The sequence below is a fragment of the Magnolia sinica genome, chromosome 7, assembly GCF_029962835.1.
Source record: "Magnolia sinica isolate HGM2019 chromosome 7, MsV1, whole genome shotgun sequence".
Classification (NCBI taxonomy): domain Eukaryota; kingdom Viridiplantae; phylum Streptophyta; class Magnoliopsida; order Magnoliales; family Magnoliaceae; genus Magnolia; species Magnolia sinica.
In genome coordinates, this window is record NC_080579.1 from 23,108,244 (window position 1) to 23,127,820 (window position 19,577).

The following is a 19,577-nucleotide window of genomic DNA, read 5'->3' on the forward strand; positions in this document are numbered from 1 at the left end:
ACAATGGTTGAGTCGGTTCGAACGACTTATCAGCGTTCCGGGCATGTGTCGGGCGGACCGCCTTGCAAGACCGACCGTCCCTAGGTCAGATCTCATCCCGGATATCTTGGGATAAGATCTCCGACCCCGAAGCTCACGGGATCGGATGATGGCTCAAGATGGGCACGATCCTATCTCCGTGATACCCGAGAAGATCCCGCGCTCAATATCAGGAGGACCCCAGCAGCTATAAAAGGAGGACCCTTGTCACCTTGAGAGGTACGAAACAAATTCCTCCTAAAAACCTTCCAATACTTTGAGACCCCGAGTCCAGGCCTGACTTTGGCATCGGAGGGTCCCCTGCTCGAGCCAGGGTCTCCTTTGTTTTCTTTCTGTGCAGGCATACAAGGGTCCAGGAGGACGAACCAGACAATTGCATCAACAGTTCCAAATCCAAGCTCCCAAACAGGCCCAACAATAGGTCACAAAAGTTTTGGATCAAGCTAATAATTGTTTTTTCCCTTCATCCGGGTTTATGTGACTATATCAACAGGTTGAATGGTAAATAAACGCTATCGAAACATTATAGTGTAACCTAGGAAGTTTTTAATAGTGGTATGTTCAATCACCACTGTTTCCTATAATATGGTCTGCTTGAGATTTAGATCTGCCTCATTTTCCATTTCACGCACTAAAATGATCTAGAGAAATGGATGGACAAAGTGGATACAGAGGCCCCACTGTAATGGCAGCAATCTTGGGTGAGGCCCGGGGCGCACCTAATATGCTCCCCCATCTCTACTACATTCTGACACAACACCCATTGGGTAACACCTGACCGTGTAGGGCCACATTGAGGGATTTGTTGTACATACACGCAATCCTTTCATTTTTTTCAGCTCATTTTAGGACATTATTCTAAGATTTAAGCAATCCAAATCTCAGGTGGACCATACCACTGGAAACAGTGGTGACTGACCATTAAAAAATTTTCTTGGCCATAGAAATTTCTGATGAAGCTATCTTTGTATTTTGCCTTCATCCAGGTCTGTTTGAACTTATTAATTGGCTGGATGGCAAATAAAAATTATGGTGGACTCTAGGAAGTTTTTACAGATGGGCATTCAATCACCATTGTTTCTAGTAGTGTAGTCCACTTGAGATTTGGATCTGCTTAAATTTTGGTATCACATCTTAAAATGAGCTGAAAAAACGGTTGGACGATGTGAATATATATCACATTCATCAATGTGGGCCCCACGGTGAGGGTAACACCCATTAAAAACTTTATCCGCCCCGAACAATTATCATGCAACCGCTTGAATTTAGGTGGAGCCAACTTTCCTTATGCTTGTAACAAATCTAACCCATCCACCATTTTATTGATCTCATTTTAGGTCATGGGCCCGAAATCAAGGCTGATCCAATGGACAGGTGGATCCCACGACAAGCAAATGCAGGACAATAGCCTTTAACAGTCCACTCTTTCTTTGGTTGTGACCCACTTGAGTGTTGGATCTAGCTCATCTCCCAGTCCTTTACCTGACCAAACTTATGAGCAGGGTGGATATCTCTCAAACGTCACGGCGGGTCATACCATCATAGAAGCCGTCCCATTGTTAATATTATCACACAGCCGGATAATGGCCTGCCAGACCCTGTCATGCAACTACTCAATCTATGTGAAGCCCACTTTTGTGATATTTGTCACAAATCTAACCCATCTACCATTTTTTATCTTATTTTAAGGCATGGCCCCAAAATCCAGGCGAATCCAATGCACAGGCAGATCTCACGGTACCAAAAAAAAAAAAAAAAAAAAGCCACCAGACGTAGTAAAACATCATACGTTGGCCTTTACTTGTCCACTCTTTCTTGGCCAGTGTCTCAATTGAGTGCTAGATCTGTCTCATCCTTCGGTCCTGGAGAAACTTGTGAATGAGGTGGATTTCACTCAAACATCACGGTGGGCTCACCATCACAAAAGGGCCGTGTCTATTCACATGTAAAGATGGGATAGAATGGGTAAGAGGGCTGAATTGTCATTTTATTACTCAACGGCAATCCTTTGTAACTCAAAAACTGCCCAAGCGGTAGAAGGTCCAGATGAGGAAATGGTGAGCAGTTTTGGAGAAATAATTTAAAAGTATGGTTAGGAGAGTCGAATTGTCATTTTCTCACTCAAGGGCAATCCTTTGTTAGTCAAAAGTCTCCCTAACGGTATGAGGTCCATATATGGAAACAATGAACAATTTTGAAGAAATAATTTAAAAGTAATAGTTTTTCAGTCCATACACGAAAAGAAAGGCGACTTATGAGAAAAACTCTTGAAAAGTGTTAGTGGAATAAAAGACGACATTTTTGAAAGGTGTTCTTGTAAGACACCCTATCTAGGAACTGCCTCTATTTTCAAGGGCGAACTAATTCCCTACTTTTTAGGATTTATAGAGATACAAGACTTGAGAGCGAGCGCGACACCTTTTTCCATACATTGGAACTCTAGAAAACATGCTTTCCTCATTCAATCCCAAAAGGTTACCGTGAGACTGCCAACAGTTAGCACAAGCAAAGACTTCTTAATTAGAAAGTCACTACGTACACACGGCCCATGAAAGGTTGGCATGACACCATCAGTACGCAACCAAGCGCTTGTGTGACAAATAGAAAGAAGGGAGAGGCTTTTGAGTTTTAGTCCCATACTGACTGAAGAGGGAAGAGAAGATGAGAGTAATCTTAGTATAAAAGGGATGGTAGGTGAATGAGAAAAGCATACCTTTCTCGGCCTTTTGGCTAAGATCAAGTGTAGTATCTGTTCTTATCAGTTTAATATCTGATACGTGGGTCATTGGCTCACATGATATTAAATTAATTTCTTGTGGGGGAGGGCCCACCCCAGTAGCTTGCTACTGGGGCTCTCAAGTGTCGCCCTTGTGTTGCACTATTACATGGGCCTGGCGCACCCCTCCCAAAGCTAATTACGAATGTTTTCAATAATCTAGTGGGGGCCATCAAATAATCTTACATTAGTTTTATTAGAAGTTAAATTGCTGGTTTCTACTGTAAATGGTAGTTTGTGGGCAGCTGTCAATTGATCATTTCCATTGTAAATTGCTTGGTTTTTTTTTTTTTTTTTTTTTTTTTTTATATATTACAACAAAATTCTTTGATAATTTCATTTTTCCAAATAATGCCTTTATGAATTGAAATACTAAAAGCCAGTGTTTAAATGGGGTATTTTGTTTCTGGTTGACAGCTCCGTCGTGGTGCGGTGTATCTATTTGAATAGGTCAGATCATTTAAAAAATCACAAATAATCAGTCCCAATAAAAACTCATTTCAATTAAGGCTGTTGGAATTTCAAGTGGGACCTACAGACTATCCATAAGTTGGTGCGACATGATGAACCACAAATCCTCAAGGATGTCATCTCGAGCCATTTTCCATTTTCTTTGATCTGATTGTTTATTTTAAATAACTTTGTTAACCAAAAAGGCCAAGTATCTCCCATAAACTTTTAAAGCTTTATTAGTATACCATATGTTTTGGAAGCATTTCTTATTTCCCTCTTTCTCAAAGCCTCTTTCACTTCATTTGAATTTACAATTCCTCATATCCCTATACTTACCAAGTTGTTTTCATTTAACAGGTTTTGAAAAAAGATTCTCCACTTTTCAATGATCTTCTTGTCTTTTAATAGTACCCTCTAATTATAGTTCTTAATTAATGCATCTAACATGATACATGTTCATACCCTTGCTCACTCCTTTTGCATAAATATTAAAAAAGATACTGAATTATTTATAAACTTTAGAATTTATGTTTGATTGAAGTTTTGTAATAAATAAATAAATGAATAAATAAAACATTTACAAGCTAAAACTATAAAGGGTAGAGCTTCAAATAGGTGTGTGTGGCATCCATTTTGTCATCTCACCAAAACTAGCCCTTTTTAACCTGTATGGCTTAAAAATAGAGTTGACTCAGATGAGTTATGGGTTAACTCATCGTGCCAGCTTACCTTGGTTTCTAAATGTAGGTAATTCTCACTTTTAAAAATTATAATAATAAATAAATAAATAAAATAAAATAGAACTTCATAAACTTGAAATATTACAAACTCCGATCTATGTGAGCTACTAATTGCACTATCCTATTCTTGGTTTCTATTCATCTTTCAAGTTTAAAAACAATGACGTTTAAAAAGAATCTAGAATAATTGAACTTTCTTACATTAGAAACCTAGTTTCTTTGACACACACTTATGCGCACGCGCACACACACACACATACATACATGCATACATATGTGTGTGTGTATGTAAGACCCGTGTCCTAATCCATACTATTCCGTTGGCTTCCGCGGTCCTTCCGGTCAAATTCCGGCAACCTTCGCACCGTATCCGGCGTTTGCGCACGATCCTAAGCCAGGTCCCGCACACCGACGTCGGCTCGATCCGAAACTTATGTCTTGGCGATCGCGTCGTCACCGCGGTTCCAACGCCGTGACTTGCGCACCGAACCGATATCCAGGCAAGAAGATGCCGATCAGCGTTTATTCCGAAGAAACACCGCGCGTTACGGGTTTCGAGGGAATCTCTACACAATTAGTCCCATCAATCAACCATAAATGCAACCATACCTCAAGTACATCAACCCATTCCCTCTTTTTTCAAAAGTCCACCCTCTTTCCACCTCACCACTCCTCTTTTTCTCATTTTCAACAACAACCATACCCCTTTTCAAAAATTTCAACCCAACCCATTACTCATCACTCCATCACCTTACCTCACCCATCCATATCCTCTTTCTCTCCCTCATTTCTCAAAATCTCCAAGCAACCCCAAGCCTCAAACGTCCAAGCTTCCTCTCCCTCTCAAGTGTGGCTCACCTTCCATCCTCCATCTACACCCTCTCATCTCTCATCCCCACCATCAAAAGTCCATCAACCTCCATCAAAGTTAAAGCTAAGGAGCATTGGAGTCTAAGGGACCAAGAAGAAGGAAGATAAGGTGGGTGATTTTCCTTTATTTTAAATTTTAGGGCCCACTTGTTGGTGGGACCCATTTGGATGTATGTGATTTAATCTAGAGGGCCCATAGTGGCGGGGTTCCTCTACCTCATCGTAAATCTCTCTCTCTATCTCTCTCCTTTTCTTTCTTTGTAATGGTGTGAATCCCACCAATGTGTTATATCTACCCCGTCCATCTACATCAGACGATGTGGCCCACTCTATTACAGGTGATGATCCACACCATCCACTGTTTGGATGGGCCCAATGCACTTTTTTTTTTGTATATATATACTTATATATATATATATATATATATATATATATAGATATATGTTATATTTTATATAATATATATAATATATATAACATAATATGTATTATATATATAATATGATATATATATATATATATATATTTGGTGGGCCACGTCCATGTGGGACCCACCACAAGGCATGTGTTTATCCACACCATCCAGCGTCACTGGACGCTGGACGGGCGAGCCCCTTTGTGTTCTTTAAAAAAAAAAGAGAGAAGGGAGAGGTGGGCCACTCATGCAGGCCCCACCTTGATGCTTTCATGCAATCCAAGCCGACCACCCTATTTCACAGATCATTTTAGGCGTTGAGCCGAAAAATGATCTCAATCTGAACTTATGGTGGGCCATAGCATAACGAACGAGTTTCCTGCCTTTGATTTACTCCCTAATGCTCCTGTATATCTGAAACAGCCCAATATTGGACTCTATGGGTTTGTATCGAGCCACAGGGACCAATGGCTGGAATGGATTCATCTGTGGTGGGCCTCATCTATCAAAAACCACCGGATCACTGATTTTCAAAAAAAAAAAAATGTAACCAGAGTCAGCAGCATCTGCTGCTGCCGCTGTCAGAGGGCGGGCGGGCGAACCGAGCAGGCCCTCACAGCCCAACTATGGGCCCCATGTCGATGTTTTTCGGCCATCCGCACCATGCATTTGATGGGTCCCCTCGGACCAGCCGTTCATCCAAAAACTCAGCCGAAAACGGAACTCAGGCGGGCCATACCATCTAAAATCATGTGAAGACATGCCTAAAACATATAAAATCGTTGGTGGGACCTACCTGAGTTTTGGATGCGATTGAAACTTGAATTGGACCCTTACATTTGTGGGACACACACAATGAATGGGCTGAATTTGTGAACCACATTTCGGTGGGCCCCGGTTTTCCCAAGGTCCAGTGACCTTATGAGCAATTGGATGGCAAATAAAAATTACAGTGGGCTCCCTGCCCACGTGACCGGCTCAATAGGTTAGATGAAAAATAAGCATTTCGGTAGGGCGGTGGGCCCTCCCTTCCTGCGTGGACCTGTGAACAGGTTGGACGTTAAATAAACATTTCAGTGGGCCCCTAGTCCACACGACCTATCAACAGGTTGTATGGAAAACCAACATTACAGTGGGCCCTATTCAGGCCCACGTGACTTTATAAATAGATTGGATGATAATAAATATTTTAGTGGGCCCTACCCTGGTCCACGTGACCTTATGAACAGTTGGGTGGAAAATAAACATTATAATGGGCCCTAAGTTGGGTGGAAAATAAATATTATATTGGGCCCTAGGCTGGGTGGAGAACAAGCATTATGGTGAGTCCTACTTGAGACCCGCCTATGTATGTATTGTAAACCACGCCCTCTAATAGTGTGGGCTCCATCATGATGTATGCGTTTCATCCAACTGTCCAACTATGTTGAAGATAATCTAAGGCCCATTGTGGAGGCCCATCTTCATGTATTAGTGGTCCTTGTTGAGGTCCACCTTGATATAGATATGGGGCTCATGTTATGTAGCCCATTTGATGTATTTGGGTCCTTGGGTCAAGGCCCAATTAGATGTACAAAAGGCCCATTACAATGTGTGATTCATGGAAGGCCATTCCTTGGGAGCAATGTTGGTTTGATGTCCACATTGAATGGATAATGTTGGTTAAGTGTCCGCATTATAACTCTCCCTAAGGCCCACTGATAGGCCCATAATTATGGTAAGTAGGCCGTCTAGGGCCATCTCCATTATACCTAGAGCCCATCTCTTTATACATGTTTAGTATAGATCCATGATTCATGATCATTCACACCATATGTATGCCTGATGTGAGGAGTGACCGATCATACCATATACCTTTGGATAGACTGTTTATGGGCTCCCTGATAGGCGGAATCGCCTCGTATAAGTGCATGGTATATACAGGGCTGTTGCATGACTGATAGTGTGATTCATGCACTTGCATTTGTGTGATTGTAGTTACTGTATGCCCTAGCCACATCAGGGCCATGGCCTCCACAGACACATCGTGGATGGCAGGATTGGAAACCGAAAATATTTGGTTCTAGCATACGGGCGCCATAGACGTCCCTGGGTGAAAATCCCTGAACCCGATGGTACTAGAGGATGACTCCAACGTCGAGACCGAGTGGATATATGAGCGCACGAGGGCCGAATACCAGGAGACCGCGTCTCCCACTGTGTCGTGGTCGGTTGGAAAGGAGTGTGGCCTTACTCACCCGAGGGTAGGGGGCAATACTAGGCTGAGTTTGACCAGCTTGCGAATGGGTCCACTATCGACGTGCCGGATAGGTATTGGCAGACTATTGGTCAGGCGGATAGTGAGGTTTCTTACGCTCACTTGGACTATGCGACTAGGAGAGCGACAGTGCCATTTGGAGTATATTGAACCCCGGTGATTATTCAGAATGAGAACTGTACTGATATATGATGAGGTTTGGCATGCTTGAGTTGCATCTCACATCGTATGGCTGTGTTATGGCTGATAGCATTCATATCTTGCACCGCATAGCCTTAGTACGGCTGATTGCATTCATGTGCTCATCACCATGATTCCGCATTACTCTGACCTTGCATTTTGAGCACGCGCGCACATACTTACACCACCCTCTAAGCTTTCTATAAGCTTATACACGATTGATGCGTGCAGGTGACGCCAGGACGCAGTCGCAGCCATAATCTTGCCGTAGTTGGACCGTGCAGACGAGCTTTGAAGTTTCTATCTTTTGCACTACATTGTATTTTCCCTTTCTGTTGTATTGTACAAAAAGTTTTTGATCATAGTGGATTTTGTGGTGGTGTTCTTGTGGTTATTGTTTGTGGGTTATGCTTTTTGTTATGCTCATTATGATTCAGACTGATGATTTGAAACCCTCCTTGTAGTCTCCTAGGATCGAAACCCGGTGAATGGGTGCCGGGATCCGAGGATGAGGTTCTACGGAGGCTATCGGCGCCGGATTCGGCGATCGAAAATTTTGTGAGCCCGGTTTCCGAGTTCGGGGCATGACAGTATACATCCATATATATATATGTGGACAATTTGAAACACTTGTGAGGTCCCATTCAATGTTCATGTATAGTTCCAAGGCAATTTTTAAATTTGGGGTCATGTTTCTATTATCCAAACTATTTATAAGATGAGAATGTTTATGGGTAGTGGGGATACCACCAAAAAAAAGTTAGCTTTAGAATATTTCAAACCTTCGCTCATATCACACTTATCCATGCAAGGCTAGCTCTGGCCCAACCTAGCCTGATAAGGCTAAGGGAGGGGCGAGACCTTTTTAGCCCGACTAGGAGTAGGCCACAGCTTAGAATTTAAGCGACGCATGACGGCCAGCCTGCCCTAGCCATTTATCTTTTGTGAGTAGACTCTTGAGCTCGAAGCATGGTTCTTTAAAAAAACAAGAATTCATTTATTTTGGTCTACTGTGTTAAAAGTTCATTTGTGGCCCACTGATCAAGTGAATACCATACTGCAACCACTTTGGTTTTTTGGAATGTAGTCCATACAGCCGAATGAATAGTTTCGGCAACTAGGCGAAGGTAGAGAGAGGGAGAGCTGGAAACCAGAAATGGAAGTGGTTTTGTAAGTAGTCAACTACAACTACAAGCAGAATCTAAGAATAGGGAAATGTTATACCGAAAACGATACAACAGGGACCAAACCAATAGGCGCCCACTGCAGCTACACAGGTGGCAAGTTAAACAGTAGATCAGGACCGTCCATGTTGTTATCCCTGCCATAGGCGGTCTATGGTTCAAAAACCCACATCAATAAGATAATCCTTGTCATAATTTTCTCTCAGCTTACCCCACCAAATGTCCATTCTTGAGTACTTTTGGTTTCTACCGTCCATTTAAAAGGCCCCAGTCAGATAGCTATTATCATCCATTTTATTTTTGCCTTAGTTTTCAACAACAGCTAATCAATGGCAGGGCATGCTAGATCCATGGTCCCCATCTTCTGCTGCCAAGGATATGGGGATGGAGATATCTGGACCATACCACTTTTCATGTCATGATTACCATGATGCCATGGATGTATCCCTTACATGGAAAGGAAGGTAAGTGGTTAGAAATTGAAAAAAAACTAACAGAAGTTAGAGAAGTAGAGGTGACGATCCTCCTCCAGCACTATAAATACCCAATACAAATGGAAGCTCTCATTCCATCCTTAAAACAGAAGAAATCACATTCTCAAAACACATCGTTCTTGATTCAAGAGATGTATTCGAAATTGAATCTTCAAATAGCTTGCTTGTCGTTCTTGTTGGCATGGGTGGCCAAAGCCACTGTACCGGTGAAAGTTTTCAATGTGAAGGATTTTGGTGCAATTGCCGACGGTAAAACAGATAATAGTATGGTAAGAATCATATGACTACACAACAATTTGACATGATATGGTTGGGCTACCAGGATCCTTGAATTTCTACGGCACGTCTTGCTTCAGGATGGCACTCACTTTCTCAGTCAAGAAGATTTTCTTTTGAATACTTTGCCGTCTTTTAGTCGTGCATAAGTCTTTCAAAAATTTAGCATATGAAGGAATCTGTTTCACGACATCAAGTAGATGAATGTTTAACTTTCACTTATTTCAGCACCTCCAGAATATCCTGAGAGTTAGAAAGACGTTTTGGTGCAACCAACCGTTGGAGGAACGGAGCAACTGGCTTCTCTAGAAGTTTCGATTCTAAATTTTGTGGGTCATCACTAGATCCATCATTGTTGTCCTCTTCTGGTTCTTGAGGCTTTTCGGGGCTAACCGGAAGAGTTTTATCAATGATCTTTCCACTCCTAAGAGTGGTGATGGATTTAGCGTGCCACATCTGATTTGAAGAGCTGGGATCACTAATCCCATACTGCGGTTTAGGATTGGGGAGAGGTTGTGCAGGAAGCATCCCCTTTTCTATAACCGTCATACGAGAATCTATCTTTTGCATAAATTCTGTAAATCCTCGCATTGCCTGAGCCAGCTCTTGTATGGAATTTTGAACCGGTTCCTCTTGAGGTTTCAATTAATTTGGATTTTGATTGAAGAAACCTTGAGGGGTAACCGTTTGTCCATTCCTCCAACTAAAGTTTGGATGATTTTTCCAACCAGGATTGTACGTATTGGAGTTAGGTCCAGTAAAAGGTCTTTGATAGTTGTTTACGGCATTGGCTTGTTCATTCAACACTCCTCAAAAGGCAGGTATTGTAGGACAGTTTTCAGTTGTGTGAATGTTGCAATCACAGATGCCGCAAACAATTTCATTGACCTTATCCTTCTTTCCTTCCATGGCCTCAAATTTTCTTATGAGATTATTCACTTTATAATTGAGATCATCTTCTTCTTTCAGGAGATACATTCTGCCTTTCTCCTTAGATTGAGTTGGTCTAGACGTGGTGTTTGATTTTGGGTAATAGTCCCAAGATTGTGTTTTTTCAGCCAGACTGTCGAGGTAGTCCCATACCTCGTCGATATCTTTATTAATGAACTCTCCATTACACATTGTCTCGACCATTTGGCGCATGGAAGATGTTAGTCCATCGTAGAAAAAATTTGTAATGCGCCACGTTTCAAATCCGTGTTGTGGGCATGAACTGACCAAATCTTTGAACATTTCCCAACATTGGAAGAATGTTTCATCTTCCTTTTGGGCAAAGTTCATGGTTGCTTTTCTGAAGGTAATCATTTTATGATGTGGGAAGAATTTTTTTATAAATTCCCTTTGCATGTCGTTCTATGTGCCAATGGATCTAGGACGTAGTGAATGTAACCACGTCTTAGCCTTCTCTTTTAAGGAAAAAGGAAAGAGTTTCAGCCTGATTGTATCCTCAGATACATTAGGAAAATATAATGTAACTATAATCTCATCGAACTCTTTCAAATGTAAAGATGGACTTTCTGATTCAAGTCCATGGAATTTGGGAAGGAGTTGGATAACTCCTGGCTTGATGTCCATTTGTCCTGTGTTTTCAAGAAAAATCATGCATGAGGGCGTACTCACTCCCGCCGGTTGTAGATAATCTCGTAAAGTACGAGGCGGGGGTGTCTGATGCACCTCATTCTCATCTTGGGTATCCTCCACCCTGGGTGGAAGTAGAGGAGGTTGGTCTTCAGCTATAACTTCAATTAACTCAGGAGATTTCGAGCGGTGTCTAGTCCTGCGATGGATAGTCAACCCCTCAACCAATCCTCCTTCGGTCAAGAGACATCGAGTGTCATCACGGACCCACTTGGGCATGCAACACTCGCAGCCCTCAATCAATTCTAAACCTAATCCTAAGAAAGAAAATAAGAAATCTAGAAAGAAAGAGAGGGTTGGAAAGAAGTTACCCAATTGGAGTCCCTAAGTTAAAACCTGTAAAACAAAACAAAATAAGTGAAATTCTAGAAATAGAGAGTCTAATAAAAGAAAGTTCCTAACAAGGAATATAGAGGTGAACTAGTTTTTAAAAGAAGAGATTCTTAAAAGAAAGTGATTATTCCTAAAAATAAAATAAGAAATAAAGTTAGAGTCTAAAAGAGTTTAGAATTAGAAACTTGCTAGAAAAAAAAATCCTAATCTAGAAATAACAAGGAGGAAATTAAGAAAGAATTTACCAACCTACAAAACAAAAGAGTTGGGTTAGTTTCCAAAAAGGGAAAACTATCAAAAAATAGAAAATAGAAAATTCTATAATTAAAAGAGAACTAGAATTAGAAAACTTCTAAAACTCAAACCCTAATTCTAAAAATAGAAAGAGTAGAGGATTTGGAAAAGAATTACCAAATTAAAAGTTAATGTTAAGGTCCTACAAAACAGGAAACAGATTAGTTTCTAGAAATCAGAAAAACTAAACCTAAAGTTAGAAAAATCCAAATCTTAAACTAATCCTAAAACTAGTTGATTTCAGAAAACGTAGCCGTCAATCCCCGGCAACGGCGCCAAAAACTTGTTCACTCCCCAAGTATAGGGTTGTGATGTAGTAATAAACTCGGTGAGACCGAGGTCGAATCCCAAGGGACTGATACTTGTACGTTATCTGAAACTAGGTAGAAATAGAACTAGCTTAAGATGAAATCTAAATCCAATATAAAGTGATGAATAATGGTGAGAGATTAATCTAAAACTTAAGAGAAATCAGAGATAGGAAACTAGGGATTCAGAGGATCCACTTGTAGAGATCAGGGAGATCTTATGCCTGCATCAAGAATCATGGAAATTAAACTGAACATCCTCTGATATAATTTTAAAGAGATGAAAGGTATATGAATTAGAATGGATTCCATCACCAAACCATGCCCAGGAGACAAAGTCAATAAAAGAATTAAACTAATTACCAACCAATTTAGATGATTATGAAGATTAGGAAGGGTACCGACATCCAACCATGCCCAGGAGACGATGGTGAACAACAGGGCTTCCTGACGTCATAATCAAAATAAGGAAAAAGAAATACTCAAAGCCATTGCAAACCCATTGTAATTTCAGTCACAATAGGCCATTAAAAATTAAAGTATTCCCAAAATAAAATTAAATCAGAAACCCCTTCAATCTAAACAAAAGGCATAAACAACATCTCTCCCATCAGACTACAAGCTTCACCTCTTAACCCTAGCTAAGAGGTTTAGCCGATCACAGGCATGATGCGGCTGGATCCCTTAAACAAAGCAAAATAAAATAAAAAGAAAAAGAAGTAAATAAAAAAATACCAAACTCCAACTACTCTCTCTTGTGCAATCGTCCAAGCCAAACCGATCCGTCACCTCTTCCTATTGCTGATCTCCCTCTTTATAGAGTGATGGAGGTCGATTTTGCATGGGACGAACCGACCTTGTTTCGCACTTCTGCTCGCAGCAGCACCGGACCGCGGACGCTTGCTCTGTTCAGCAAAAACGCATCAACAGCTGCGTTCAATCCGAGATCAAGAGAAGATCTCATCCCTTCTAGTAATTCTGACTTCATAGGACAGATGAAAACCCCGTTCTCTGGCTTTTGAACGGCCTGGATCATCGGACCGATCATGGCCACGTCTGAGAAAATGGCCCGCAGCGTCCGGGTCAGACGCGCTGTAAACAGGGCCTGCGGAGTGGATTGGCGCTGATGCTTGGTGGGGTCCACTTAGGCCGTTGCTATGAAAATCTACGCCGTCCACCTGATTCCACTTAGAATTTTGGTCGGGAAAGTGGTTTTTGCCGTCCGTAATGCGGCCCACTTTGATCAATCTTACAGCCGTTCAACCTACGTTGAAAGGGCTGAGACGCCATCGACGCTGTTATTTTGAAACTCTTCCACCTAGGCCTTGGTAATATGGACTTTATGGATCTGATGAATGGCTTGGATTCTTCATATGGACAATGGGTGGGGTCCACAGCATCAATCGATGATGACGGCGATGCTTCGCTGTTACGGCAGTTGCCGTTTTTGAGAAAGAAGTTGGTCAAAACCGACTTTCACCGGGTTTCTCTATCCGGTGCACGTTGAGTGCACATACACTCTGTACACATGTGATGCATATGGGCCATCATCATGATGGTCGTGAGAAATCCGTTCTGTTCACATCTTTTCTCATATCATCTACTGGATTAATCCTGAGTTTGAAGCATCTTTGAATATCAGGTGGGCCTCAGATCAGTAATTCATAGGTTGATCTGACCGTTGGACCACTTTCACAGGTATCCAACTACTGAAATTTGACGTGTACGGCTTATTTAAGGTCTTCGGGCCATATATGAAGTTTCGAGCTGAACGGATAGTGGGAACCCTGTGATCTTGTATTCTGTATCAATTTCAGGCCACTGGAGCTTCAGTTTCTAGAAATTCTCGGGTCTCTGGCATGTAAATTTGTCGATCGTGGTCCCCTGGGGTCCGTCCCTTGCCTTGGTGACTCATGGGCGTTAAATCCCTGCATTTAACATCCTATTTCAATCCAAACTCGTAAATACACTCTGCATCACAAACACGATTACATCAGGCCGTTAAACAGTACCACATTCGTAAATCTAGGCAATAACTGGGGTCTGATATGCAATATTTGACCCTCAACAGTTAACCAGTGGAGATGGATGCCTTGCTTAATGCTACGCCGGTACTTGAAGTTAACCAGTGGAGGCCATAATTTGAGAAATTGCCCTAAACCAATGCAGTGCATCTACCGTCTAGTCTCAAGGCACCGAAGCTTGACCTAAAACCTTTATCTGCTAATCTCAAATATGTTTACATAGGTCAAGATGAGACATACCCGGTGGTGATTTCTTCCCACCTTGAGCAAGAACAAGAGAGTATGCTTATTTCTACTCTCATTAAGTATAAAGGAGCCCTTGGATGTCGATTGTGGACCTCAAGGGAATTGATCCTTTGATTTGTACTCACCGCATTTATCTTAAGGATAATGCGAAAACCTCCCGACAACCACAATGTCGACTCAATCTAAATATAAAAGAAGTGGTTAAGGTTGAGGTACTTAAGTTGTTGGATGTGGGTATAATATACCCTATATCCGACAGTCAATGGGTGAGTCTAACTCAGGTGGTTCTTAAGAAGCCCGGAATCACCATCGTACCTAATGTTGATAATGAACTCATACAACTAGAGTTACTGCTAGTTGGAGAATGTGCATTGACTATAGAAAATTGAATACCGTCATAAGGAAGGACCACTTTTCTTTGCCCTTTATTGATCAAATTTTGGAAAGGCTAGCTGGTCACTCTTACTATTGCTTCCTTGACGGCTATTTGGGCTACAACTAAATTGAGATAGCCCTTGAAGATCAAGAAAAGACAACGTTCACATGTCCATTTGGTACATTTTCCTACCGAATGATGTCATTCGGATTGTGTAATGCCCCCATCACTTTTCAACAATGCATGTTGAGTATTTTTTCTGACATGGTGGGGTAATACTTAGAGGTCGTCATGAACGACTTCTGTCTTTCGTCCATCCTTCAGCAAGTGTTTGGAAAATCTTAAGTGTGTGTTAAGCGATGCGAGGAAAATAATTTGGTTCTGAATTGGGAGAAATGTCATTTCATGGTTCCCAAGAAAATTGTGCTTGGACACATAATTTCTTCCAAGGGAATTGAGGTAGACAAGGCAAAAATTAATCTTATCTCTAACTTACCTCCATCCAAGAGCGTACATGACATGCGCTCCTTTCTAGGATACGCCGGATTCTATAGAAGATTCATAAAGGACGTTAGTCATCTCTCTCATCCTTTATGAAATCTACTTCAAAAGAATGTACCATACGAGTGGACTAAACAATCCAAGAAGCTTTTACTAAGATCAAGGGCATGTTAACTACCGCACCTATCATGCAACCACCTGATTGAAGCATCCCTTTTGAGATTATGTGCGATGCATCTGACTATAGTATTAGAGCGGTATTAGGCCACAGAAAAGAAAAGAAGCCCTACGTTATTAACTATACAAGTAGAATTCTAAATTCTACCCAAGTAAACTACTCTATTACGAAGAAGGAACTCTTAGCCGTAGTGTTCTCTTTGGACAAATTTAGGCCCTACCTGATCGGATCCAAGTCATCATCTACACGGACCATGCGATGCTAAAGTATCTTCTTTCTAAGTTAGATGTCAAGCCCCGCCTCATAAGATGGATCCTCTTACTCTAAGAATTTGATATTGAAATATGAGACAAAAAATGAGTAGAAAACGTAGTGGCCGACCACCTTTCTCAACTTGACCTCCCTAATTCTCTTGGGCCGACACTGATAAATGATATGTTCCATGATGAACAATTGTTTGAACTCTCCCAACTACCTTAATTTGCTAACATTGCAAATTATCTTGCTACAGGTTTCACGCTAAGATATTGGACTACACAAGATAAGAATAAATTCTTCGTCGAGGTACAAAGTTTTCTCGGATGATCCTTATTTGTTTAAATATTGCCCAGACCAAATTCTAAGGAGATATGTGCCAGACAACAAACATCAGAGTGTCATCTCCTTTTGTCATTCTCAGGCCTGTGGTAGTCACTTTTCTGCCAAAAAGACCGCGGTTAAAATTTTGCAATGCGGCTTTTATTGGCCTACGATGTTCAGAGATACTCATGAGTTTTACAAAGCTTGTGAGCATTGTCAGAAATTGGGAAGGTTGTCCCGTCGAAATATGGTACCTCTGAACCCCATTATTATCATTGAAGCATTTGATTGTTGAGGCATTGATTTCATAGAACCATTCCCTAAAACCTTTGGGAATATTTATATTTTGTCAGTAGTAAACTATGTCACTAAATGGGTCGAAGCGATCTTGTGCCGGAATAATAATCATAAAACGGTCATTCAATTCTTAAAAGAAAATATCATTTCCTGGTTCGGAATGCCTCGGGCCATCATTAGTGATGGAGGTTCACATTTTTGTAATAGACCATTTGAGAACTTGATGAAGAAATATGGTATCTCTCATAAAGTGAGCACTCCATACCACCCGCAGACAAGCGGGCAAGCCGAGATTTTCAACAGGGAAATTAAACAAATTCTGAAAAAACAGTTAACCCTGACCATAAGGATTGGTCAATTCGCTTGACTGATGCCTTATGGGCTTACTGTACAGCTTTTAAAACCCCCATTCGAATGTCTCCCTTTAGACTCATTTATGGGAAAGCTTTCCACCTACCTGTGGAGCTGGAGCATAGAACCTACTGGGCTATCAAAATTTTGAACTTTAATTTAAACAATACTGGCTCACTGCATAAACTTCAATTGAATGAACTCGAAGAAATCCAGAACGATGCTTATGAGAACTCGAGAATTTACAAAGACAGGATGAAGGTATTCCATGATAGGAACATCCTTCGAAAATCATTCATAACCGGTCAAAAAGTCCTTCTGTACAATTTTCAGTTACATTTTTTTTTAGTAAACTTTAATCTCGTTGTACCGGTCCCTTCATTTTTACTAATGTCTATCCTTATGGGGCCATCGAGATAAAGAATTTGACGAATGGCAATGTTTTCAAAGTGAATGGACATCGTATCAAGCCATTTGTAGAGAAGTTTGATTCAAAAGATATGTCCATGACTCGAACTGATCCTGTGTACCAGGATTGACCTACTAATCTGACGGAGGTGTAGTTAGGTTTATTACTTTCATATGATTTAGGATTAGTATAGTTTAATTTCAGTTTGTTTAGTCTTCGTGCTAACCCCTCTTCATGTTAAGAACTTTGAAAAAGCTTCAATTCTCCTGCTTCATGTATTATCCTCCCATCACTTCACATTTCTTTTCGTTGTCTCATGTGCATTGCATGTTCATATCTTTTCCATTGAGGACAATGTAGGTTTTAGGTTGGGGTGTGGATTAGGTAAACTAATCCGTATTTTCTTAATTTTGAGTAAAAATTGTGAAAATTTTCAGTTTTTCAAGCTAAAAACATGTTTGAGAAATGATAATTTGTAGAATTAAGAATGCTTTGAGTATAATGATAAGATAAGAGATTAAATTTAAAATTGTTGGAGTTTGATCAAGTAAGTAAGACTATCACTTAAGTTCTTTCATTTAATCGATTAAGATGAAGTTTGAATATCATGTTAATCTAAGTCACAAGCCACATTCAAATTGCTTTCTGTGAATTGTACTAAAAATTTTCATTGTTAGTATGTGTATTATTGATAGATATTGATAATTAAGTTTGGAGAATTTTATCCACCTTAAAAAGATGAAAAGAACCAATTAAAAAATAGAGAGATCGACAAAAAAATCATGTATGATGAAAAGACTGAAAATGAATGAAAAGTCTGAAAAGAATGAATAAATAAAAGGGACCGTCGATATAAAATCAAAAACTGAAAAATGCAGGAAAATGCAATAAGTTCGGAATTGGTACTTGATTATTCAATAAAACTTGAGGTGATGAGCATGGCTAACATTATGAAATAGTAGTATGTTATGGAAAGTAAATAGAATTCACTAAGCACATTGGAAAATTTTGATATATGAACTTATGCTCTTAAATGATTGATAAATAAACTTTTTGATAGATTGCTCGTGTGATTCGGCTCTAGGTTTTCAAAATTGCACTCTCTCTTCTTTAGATTGTACTCATTCATACTTAATTGCACAAAAGATTATTTTCTGAAAGTGATCTAAATATTGAAGATTGAAAATCACTTCACGCATGTTTTGCTCAGGACTAACAAAATGCTGATTAGGGGGTGTGTTGAGCGTGAAATATTACATTTTTTCCCCTATTTATACCTTGTTTTTATAAACATGATGGTACTTAATTGATTTAATTGTGCATGTTTTTATGTGTGAGGTGATTTCGAGAGCTTAAGGTGAAATTAATGTCAAAAGGAAGATTTATGCTCAAAAGATTATTAAATGAAGATTTGGATATTTGAAAGTCGCATGCCGAAACCAAGTGATGAATGAAGAGAATCAAAGATTTAAAGTAAAGAAAAAAAAATTCTAAAAATTGTCCTAAAAAAACATATTCCTGAAAAAGCATATTCTGAAACTCTGAGTATAAAAGAGGAAAGTTCTGAAAGTATATTTTGGGAAACTGCGCAGAGTGCGTAAATTTGAAGCGATTTCTAGATTTTTCCAACTCGGTGCAAAAGTTGGAGTTCCACAACTATAAATAGGACTCCCTAAGATGCTCCAAAGCATCTTGTAGGGTTTGAAAAGGTCTTAATGAGAATACATAAGGGTAGAGTAGCCGCCGAAGAGTTTTTCTTCTTCCCTAGTTTATTTTTCATACTTTGTTTAAGAGATTTGGTTTCAATCATGTCTATTGTTGGCTAAACCTCTTAGCTAGAGCTAAGAGGTGAAGCTTGTAGTGTGTTGATGATTATCTTGCTTTGATTTTTATTCTTATTGAATCTCATTGATTTCTATTTTGATATTAAATGAATATTTTCAGTTTTTTATGGTTTATTGTGACTCAAATTACAATAGATATTGTTATAGTTTTGGATATCTTCTTTTCCTATTTTGAGATTGTGAGATTGGTAAATTTCGTTGTTCATCATCGTCTCCTAGGTATGGTAGGGTGATGGAATCCCTTCCAATCATCATAATTCTCCTCCAATGAGAATTAGGTCAATGAAAAGTTCATATTTGATTTAAATTGCTTTATCTTCCAATTAGATAAAATAAGACTTTAATTCCAATTGTGTTCCTTGAATCAAGTAAGGTAGCATCTTGAAAGTTACAAATGGATCCTTGGCACCCTAGTTCTCACCTTTAAATTTATAAGTTTTAATCAACATTATTCACCATTACTCTCAATTATTCAGATTTCAATTTAGATCTTTTTCTAGTTCTAGTAATTTTCA

General features: G+C 40.0%; 1 non-coding gene across 1 annotated transcript; it reads left to right on the plus strand.

Annotated features, from left to right (window-relative positions):
* The first annotated feature begins 2,748 nt into the window (after positions 1–2,748).
* Positions 2,749–2,944, plus strand: LOC131252310 (U2 spliceosomal RNA). Its single transcript, XR_009174339.1, has one exon. It is a non-coding gene; the product is annotated as a U2 spliceosomal RNA (small nuclear RNA).
* The last annotated feature ends 16,633 nt before the right edge of the window (positions 2,945–19,577 follow it).